Below are 9,055 nucleotides of genomic sequence, written 5' to 3'. Positions count from 1 at the left end.
CTTCCTCCTCCTCTTGGGACATCCCCTCTTGATGGGCTTGTAATCTAGCTTAGACCCCCTCGCTGATCTGGTGGTCTCTGGGATGCTGTCCTTGTCCAAAGTGTCACAGAGCAGTAGCCATCTGGGACTTCATTTACTTTTCTGTAAGACATAAGCATAACCTCGCCTCGATGGTAGGACATCGGGCACTTTCCATTGATTAGTTGTAAAGGTTTTTTAAACACACACACACACACACACACACACACACACACACACACACACACACTCTTTAGGTAGTGTCTTCTTTGGATAAAATGTTTTTGGGAGCAGAAAAAGCCACTATCTTGGGTTGGGGATTTAGCTCAGCGGAAGAGCGCTTGCCTAGCGAGCGCAAGGCCCTGGGTTCGGTCCCCAGCTCCGAAAAAAAAGAAAAAAGAAGAAAAAGGAAAAAAAAAGCCACTATCTTTTAAAGTGAAAAAAATTTAAAGTTAGCATAGCTAAATGTATAGGCATAGGATGTGGGAATTCAAATTTGTAATTTAAGTCTTTGATTGTGTTGTTTTACAATAGTTTGACACTGTCAATTGTAAGGGAACTCAGTAACATGATTAATATTCCATAAACTTCAAAAAAAAAAAGTTAAAACAATTGCAAGTATAAGCAGGTCCATTATCAGTTTTTAGTTGTAGTGGGAGTCCTAGAAAGAAATGTATAGGGGGCTGGAGAGATGGCTCAGCAGTTAAGAGCACTGACTGCTCTTCCAGAGGTCCTGAGTTCAAATCCCAGCAAACCACATAGTGGCTCACAACCATCTGTAATGGGATCTGATGCCCTCTTCTGGTGTGTCTGGACAGCTACAGTGTACTCACATAAATAAAATAAATAAATCTTAAAAAGCTCTAGTTTTAGATGTCACACTGATGTGAGAATCACTCACTACTAATATGCACTAGAAGCTTGGAATACTGTGTAGCATAAATCTTGAACAGAGAGCAGGGCTCTTGAGGCTCCGCTAACTTCTTCCCTTGTCAAGAGTCTGTTCTTTTACAATCAGACCAACGGCAAGAACAAAACTAAACCACAAGCAAGACCTACCTAATTCACATTAACTTTTAAAGATTTAAACCTAAGGCTATTTATGTAAGATTTGGGATCTTTAAAATTTAGGGCAATTTGAATTTTGAGTTCAAGAAGACTCTCCTAACAAGAGATTCAAAAGTACCTGAGGAACCATCACAGAACGTCCTGAAGTGGGAAACAACTAGGTTGTCCCACAAGAGCATGAAGGAACATGTCCGGCTGATACTGCAAGAAAAACAAACATGTGAACAGCATCAAAGTATAACATTTCCACGGAAGAAGAACTTTCTGGAAAGTTCTAGTTCTTACTACATTCCACATATTCTCAGACTGTACCCAAAATAATTTTACGTGAAAACTTTCAAATAATCTAACTCCTATTGACTACACTTCAGCTTTTCAGTCCTTGGCCACCATATTATCCAGAAGAAATATTTTTTTCTCGGTTCCAATTTGTCCCTACTTTTTTTTTAAAATCCATGTTAAGTTTGATCACATTGCTATTTAAAACTATTCTTTCTGTTGTACAAAGATACAGATTTAAGACATGACGTTTTAGTAATCATAAATACAAAGGAATCTGGGTGGGGTTAGGTCTCTCGATGCCTGAAAGGCTTGAAGTAAGAAAATCTCCATTTTTTTTTTTTTGTATGTAAAAGACAAGATAAAATTGCTTATTTTGCTAAGGCTGTGAGTACGTGATTGGACAGACGGAGACAATAACAATGAAGCAACGAGACAATGACAGCCCTGAACAATCCTGGCTGGGCATCCTCCAGGAGCCCCGGCAGAATTCCCTCGGAGTCCAGGCGGCCTGCAGAGAGAAAAAAAAAGCTTCATTTCAATGATCCGACCGAGATGTGCGAGCGATGATACCCCGAGGGTGCGAGCGATGATACCCGAAGGGTGCGAGCGATGATACGCTGACAATACAGGCTCCAGCTTGCAAAATAATTTGCACGAATTTTATCTCAGCTTTCACAGGCCTGATTGACACTGGCTCCTATGCATTTCCAAGTTTCTTTCTTTTTTTTTTTTTTCTTTTCGTTTTGTTTTGTTTTCAAGTCAGGGTTTCTCTGAGTAGCCTGGCACTTTCCCTATAGACCATCACCACCACCACCTGGCTGCATTTCCAAATTTCAACACCAATAGTTTCTGGTTCAGGAAACCAAGGACTGAATTTGACACTGACTGCTGCTTTAACTATTTCCTTCCTTTAGATCTTAACCAACAGCTCAGTAATTGTAGAAAATGCTTTGTCTCTGGACTGGGAAGAACCCAGGCTTATTTTGTCTCCCCACTTACTAGTGACCTCCTAGGTGAGGGCACGCACCGCTCCTGAGTCTATTTAAAGAAAAATTCTCTTACCTTCTCCAAGACTTGAGCCCCTCCTGTTGGTCGCCATTGTGGGTGTTCCTGCAGGCACCTCCACCAGCCAGGGTGAGAGCCCAAGTAAGGTATAAAAGGCACTCTGGCTCAACATGACTCAGCAGCCAGCGTTGATTCAAACGTTTTTATTACTTTATTTTACTTCGTTTAATTCTATGTTCGAGACAGGGTTTCTCTGTGTAATCCTGGCTGTCCTGGGCTCACTCTGTAGACCAGGCTGGCCTCTAACTCAAAGATTCACCTGTCTCTGCCTCCCAAGTGCTGGGATTAAAGGCGTGCGCCACCATCGCCCGGCTAGGTGCTGGTTCAAACTTCAAGAGTCTGACACCAGGTAGTTTAACATTTAAGCCATGACTACATCTGTAAAGTACATGTGACATTTTCCATAAAGATGATTAACTACACGTGACAACTTTTTTAAAAAAGTATTTATTGTTTTTTTTTTTTTTTCCCAGACGGAAGGTTTCTCTGGGTAGTCCTGGCTAACCTGGACTCACTCTGTAGACCAGGCGAGCCTCGAACTCAGAGATCCACCCGTCTTTGCCACCCGAGTCCTGGAAGTAAAGGCATGCACCACCACCACCCAGATGACTGATTACATATGACATCTTAAGGGTTTGGGGGAGGAATGCAGAGACCCGCCTGCCTTTGCTACCAGAATACTGGTACCACTACCTAGCCGACTAGGTATATTGATTATATATGACATCTTAAGATTCATATATAATCTTAGGGGAGGATCTAGCATGGCCTTGGTCATACAGATAGCACAAAGTTCGCCAGGATATTAAACACCTCCGCTCCCAGCCTTCTGGGAGGAAAAACAGGATATCTATCTCTCCCTTTGAAGAGACAACCCTGCGTGTTTAATATTGCTGGTTCCCCGGAGAGTGCTTATTTGTGAGAGCAAGGACCTTAGTGCCACCTGGCATTCTGTGGCTCTATCTAAGGGGAGTGACAGAACTAGCTCTGCTCTAACTTTGGTCCCCAAGTCTCCAGAGTCAAGGCCCTTCCCTCTGCATACCTACCAAAGTAAAAAGGTGTTCCTGGCTGGAGAGCCGATGGCAACGAGCTCTGGAGGCACGTTGCATATCAGCATCCATGCTCTTCCTGGACGCCCACGGAGACCACCATAGCCTAGGGCAGAAAATCAGGCAAGGCCAGCAGCTTGTAAGTTCCATTTCAGATGGTATGCTCTGACCCTGTGGTCCAGCAGTAACTCACCTGGATAAGGCCCCAGCAGGCGATCACTGTGAGACAGTCACATTCTCTTGTTTTTCCACACTGGGGAGTACGCTCCTAATTAATGTGGGAGAGAAAGTCAACGTGAACGCAGTCCTGTTAGTCTAAAACAGCTCCCTACTGGACGGCTGAGCAGTCATATAAATGGCAGAGACACAGCTCAGAGGCTTACTCTCAGGGCTCCTCCCACCAAGGTCCCTCCATCCGCAGCCTTGCCTATAAACTGTTATTAGTGGCCTGCACTTCAACCGAGTCCCTCCCATGCCTTCTCCTACAAGCCCCCTTAGTCCATCGAACCTCATTTCTGCAAAGGCCCATAGAGATAGCTTCTCTATGAAAACCTTGTAGTGGTGAGTACATATCACACATTATGTGTAATTCACCTTGGCCTTCCTAGATCCTAAAGTGTCAAAACCTTGATCTCTGATAGCAGGGAGCCAAGCCGAGAAAGCCCAAGCCAAAATATAAATGTATTTACTTATTTACTTAATATATGCGTGCTCTGCTGCATGTACACCCGAACGCCAGAAGAGGGCATCAGATCCCCTTACAGATAGTCATGAGTCACCGTGTGATTGCTGGGAATTGAACTCAGGACCTCTGGAAGGACAGCCAGCGCTTTTAACTGTTGAGCCATCTCTCCCAGCCCCAGCTCATGTCTTTTTTAATCTTAGCACTTGGGAGACAGAGGCAGGCCAGCCAGACCCACATAATCTCAAACTAAACAAACAAAACAAAGTACAATAACACGAAACACTCAAGAGTGTCCCGTGGGGAGGCCGAAACGCTGGCAGGAGTGTATGAAAGCACCAGCATTTGAGAGGGAGGAGTGGACCCTTCAAACACGGGAAATGGCTTTCAGCAACTCCTCTCCCTGCATTATGGATGACCAGAGCACAGGCAGCCCGTGGTCGGCTTCTAAATGCAGGTGCATGCACAGGTACAGACGTGAGGCCAGGAAGAGAGGCAGATCCCGGAGGCCTGTCCTGTTGTGTCCAGGGAAAGAGCCCAGCCAAGATGAACTCCTCTGCCATGGTCCTTGTTCCCTACACAGGCCCCAGAAAGCCTCTCAGCCACAGATAACCAAGGAAGATTCCCTGGGCAGAGCTACTGGGAGGCATAAGGGGTTGGGACAGACATATGCGCTCAAGTGGAACAGAAGTTGTCTCTGCCTCGGTCGTTGTCTTATTTTTCCTTTCTTCTTTCTTTTTAAATATTATTTGATATATGTGAGCACTCGCTGTCCTCAGACCCACCAGAAGAGGGCGTCAGATCCCACTACAGATCACCATGTGGTTGCTGGGAACTGAACTCAGGACCTTTAGAAGAGCAGACAGTACTCTTAACTGCTGAGCCATCTCTCCAGACCCCTCCTTTCTGTTCAGTTCTTCTCCCCCCCCCCCCCCCCTCCCCCGTTTTTTTTTTTTTTTTTGTTTTTTTTGGTTTTTTTTTTCATTTTTTGAGACAGGATTTCTCTGTGTGTTAACCCTGGCTGTCCTAGAACTTGCTCTGTAGACCAGGCTGGCCTCAAACTCACAGAGATCTCCGTCTCCCAAGTGCTGGCATGAAAGGTGTGCCCCACCTCATCCGGCTATCCTTTTATTTTTCAAATGCTGAAAGTGAAGTTCTGAGTCTGTCTTTGACATAAGAGAGTGACAGAGCAGGAGTCCCGTGACTAGTCGGCCCATGTATCATCGCTGAAAGCCCGTGGCAACATGCATGGTGCTGTATTGGATGCAAGGGATCAGTACTCCAGAGAAGGGACTGGACAAGAGGTCTGACCTCGAGTACAGGTGGGTCTAGAATGTTCCTGACATGGCAACTCCCAGGATGCCTCTGTATACAGTGGAGTCACCTGCAAAGCTCATGAAACTTGATGAGTACCCATCTTACCACTGCTCACAGCAGGGTATGGTAGTTATGGGACAAAGGGTTGGCGTGGGAGTTACCAGTCAGTGAGCATACCAAAACTGTTGGCTTTTTTTTTTTTTTCTTGGTTCTTTTTTTCGGAGCTGGGGACCGAACCCAGGGCCTTGCGCTTCCTAGGCAAGCGCTCTACCACCGAGCTAAATCCCAACCCCAACTGTTGGCTCTTACTTCCAGAACGAAGCCATTGTTGGCTTTAACTCCTAAAAAGGACATTGTGTGCAGTCTATGGCAAAGCAGTCGCCATCAATCACACCACCTATGTAATGCCCAACAGGATGAAACGGGTCTGTGGGAATACGTCCCTGTGGACTGGCAATGACGTTGTGGCCATCTAGGAGAACTTAACACCCAGGGCAGGAAGCAAAAGCCCGGATGACAGTGATGATGTGTATGTGAGCATTTCCAATCCCCTACAGGCCCAACTGTATGTAGAATTGAGAGGGCACAGTGTGGGAAAGCTCCCAGCATTGGAAGACATGGGTGTGGACCTTCCAAACACTGGACAGTTCTTTCCGCATTTCCTCTGCCTGCACTACCAATGACCAGGGTGTGGGTATCCCCTGATCACTTACGAATGCAGGGCCAGAGAAGGTGGGGGGAGGGCCTGCTGTCAACTGCAGAAGCATCCAGCAGTCACCTCAGTTGGTACCAGGACTTAGGAAATACATTTAATCCTGTAAAGATTCCTTCCACACATCAACGGGTTGTGTGTGTGTGGGGGGGGGAGTCCAAAGGAATGCACACAGCAGGCGGTCTTCGCTTGTGAAACCAGGGGGTTCCTGACCCAAAGGAAAATAGTCTAGTTGTTCTGCTTTCTGGAGAATGAGACCTTGTCCTGGATAGCTTGATGTCAACTTGACACAGACTAGTGTTATCAGAAAGGAGCGAACCTCAATTGAGAAAATGCCTCCATAGGATTGGTCTGTAGGCAAGCCTGTAGGGCATTTTTTTTTTTAAATTAATGATTCATGCGGGAGGGCTCAGCCCATTGTGGGTGGGGCCATCCCTGGGCTGGTGGTCCTGGGTTCTATAAGAAAGCAAGCTGAGCAAGCCAGGGAGAACAAGGCAGTAAGCAGCACCCCTCCATGGGCTCTGCGTCAGCTCCTGCCTCCGGGTTCCTGGCCATGTTTGGGTTTTTGTCCTGGCTTCCTTTGATGATGAACAGTGATGTGGAGGTATAAGCCAAATAAACCTTTTCCTCCCCAAGCTGCTTTGGTCATGGTGTTTTACTGCAGCAAGAGGAACCCCAACCAAGACGGACCTGAGTACAGGTGGATATGGTACAGCACTCGCCTGTGTTTGATTCAGACCTTCTGCTGCTAACCCAGCAAATCGAGAAGCATTGCAGAGGACTCAGAACTGAAGCAGGCACAACAGAAATTAGATGTACACCAGTGGCCCAGGGGACAATGAAACTGGGGACAGGGATGCAGCCGCCTTCCTCTTCTGTCCATTTACCTCACGTCCCTGGGAACCTGTGAGCAACCCTTGAGGGCAGCCATCTTAAGTTCAGACCCTACCTTGGGAGCGCCAGGGTCCAGCTGCTTCCTCCCAGGATAGAGACACCTCGCATGTCCCCTGTGCACCAAGCTGTCAATTCTGCAATAAACAAGAAGCATTTAAATAAGCATCTAAATGTCACCTGGTCAAATCCGTCCTGGGCAGCACACCCAGAGTCCCTGGTGCAGCAGCCAAATACAACGGATACACGGGAGGCTGGATTACTCGTGACGATGCATTTTCTCGTGACGATGCATTTTCTCGTGAACAAAGGGAGGGGCTAGCAACAAATCACCTATGTCAGCGAACACTTTCCAGATCGTTCCTGCAAGCTCTGATAAACGGCAGCTGCTCCAGAAGGTCCTTTTATTCCGTCTCCTGGCAAAGGACCTCAAATGGAAAAATACTGGCTGACTGACTGTCTAACCGCCGGCTTCAAAGACCTCAAGCTCTATTAAATAAATAAATCATCCTTTCAGGTAAGACTCTACCTGCCACCCACAAGAAGACCAACTTAGGTTCAAAATGAGAAATGGGTTTCATTCACACCATGCCACCACTAGGGTTCAAAATATGACCAGCAGCCAGATCTGCCTTTGCGACTTCCCTACCTGGGAACGAAGGAACTAGCTCACACAGGACCTGAGGATTTTTTATGGCCTGAGTCCAGACTCCCAAGTGGACTTCCCACACAGGGTCGTTGCTAGGCTCCCCTCAGAACCTGGTTGAACTCCATGCCACCCCTCTGCTGGTGCCCACAGGAAGGCTAAAATTAGGTGGCACTCAGGCCTCAAGGTGCACCCGCAACACTTACCGGGATACTTGCTTCCTTGACGGTGGCCCCCACTAGTGAGTGCGGAGAGTTGGGGGAAGGGCATTGGCTGCCGCAGAACCTGAGTCGTCATCCTTTTTGGTGTCAAGGGGACCTTTTGGCAAAGGCCCATCAGGGAAGCAAGCACTTGGGAAGGGGTTCACAGCAAGGCCCCACACTGGAGTCCTAGCATCCCGTCCTAGGGGCCTGGGCTTATCAGTTCCTTGGAAGGACGCATGTCAACAGTCCGAGGACCCTAGTAAGAAAGGACAAGCGGCTTCGCATGCTACCTGAACGAACCCAAGACGCCTGGGCTTAGCCCCCAACCCTCAACCCTCCACCTCCGCTCGGGCACACTAGCACTGCGTCCCCGGTCTCTCTCCTACTGGCTCCCTCCTCCGAAGCTGGGGTTAAGCTCAGCTCGAACCCACCAGATGTCGCAGCCTACCAGCGATATCTCCTTTCGTGTACTCCAGAAGATCCATAGCTCGCGGGTGTGGGAGGATCAAGCCCGCGTCCTAGCTTCCCGGCTCCTGGGTTTTCATGATTAAAGGTGACTGGAGGCCTTGGAGGCGGCCGAGAGCGCAGAGCCGAGGTGACCCGCCTAGCAGGCTGAGGTGGAAAGTAGAGTGCGTGAGTGCCGCAGTGCAGGACTGCGCAAGACCCTTCTCGAACGCCGCAGTGTCAGCCCAGCTGCGGCTGCGCGCGCGCTGCAGTCTCCAGCTTCACCTTTGCGCAGACAGTGGGCGTGGCTCTGCAGCGTCCCCTGCAGGAGTAGAACTGAAATGCTTACCGCGCCAGCGAGGCTCTCCTCCCTTAGTCCTAGCTTCCATCCTTTCCCATCAGTCCATGCATCCATTTTGCCAGAAAATATGTGCGGAACGTCAGCTACCTCTCATCCCATTAGTCATCCACCAATACTGACCCATCTACCTTCTTATGTATCTAAATATTCATCTGCATGCATCTGTCTGCCTGTCCATCCATCCACTCATCTATCCATCCAATCATCTTTTCATTAATCTGCTCATCTAGCCTTGCATCCATCCATAATATCCTCCAAGGAACTACGTCATATCAAGGGCCAGACTACGCACTAAAATTAAAAGCAACAAGACAGGC

General features: G+C 47.9%; 2 non-coding genes across 2 annotated transcripts; both read right to left on the bottom strand.

Moving 5' to 3' along the window:
- Window positions 1–4,490: 4,490 nt before the first annotated feature.
- On the bottom strand, window positions 4,491–4,623 carry LOC116902512. Its single transcript, XR_004388121.1, has one exon. It is a non-coding gene; the product is annotated as a small nucleolar RNA SNORA71 (small nucleolar RNA).
- Window positions 4,624–6,070: 1,447 nt separating this feature from the next.
- Window positions 6,071–6,204, bottom strand: LOC116902513. The gene has a single exon (XR_004388122.1). It is a non-coding gene; the product is annotated as a small nucleolar RNA SNORA71 (small nucleolar RNA).
- Window positions 6,205–9,055: the final 2,851 nt, after the last annotated feature.

This window comes from Rattus rattus, chromosome 5, assembly GCF_011064425.1.
Source record: "Rattus rattus isolate New Zealand chromosome 5, Rrattus_CSIRO_v1, whole genome shotgun sequence".
NCBI lineage: Eukaryota > Metazoa > Chordata > Mammalia > Rodentia > Muridae > Rattus > Rattus rattus.
Note: the sequence above shows the minus strand (reverse complement) of the source record. Positions and strands in the feature narration are given on the sequence as shown.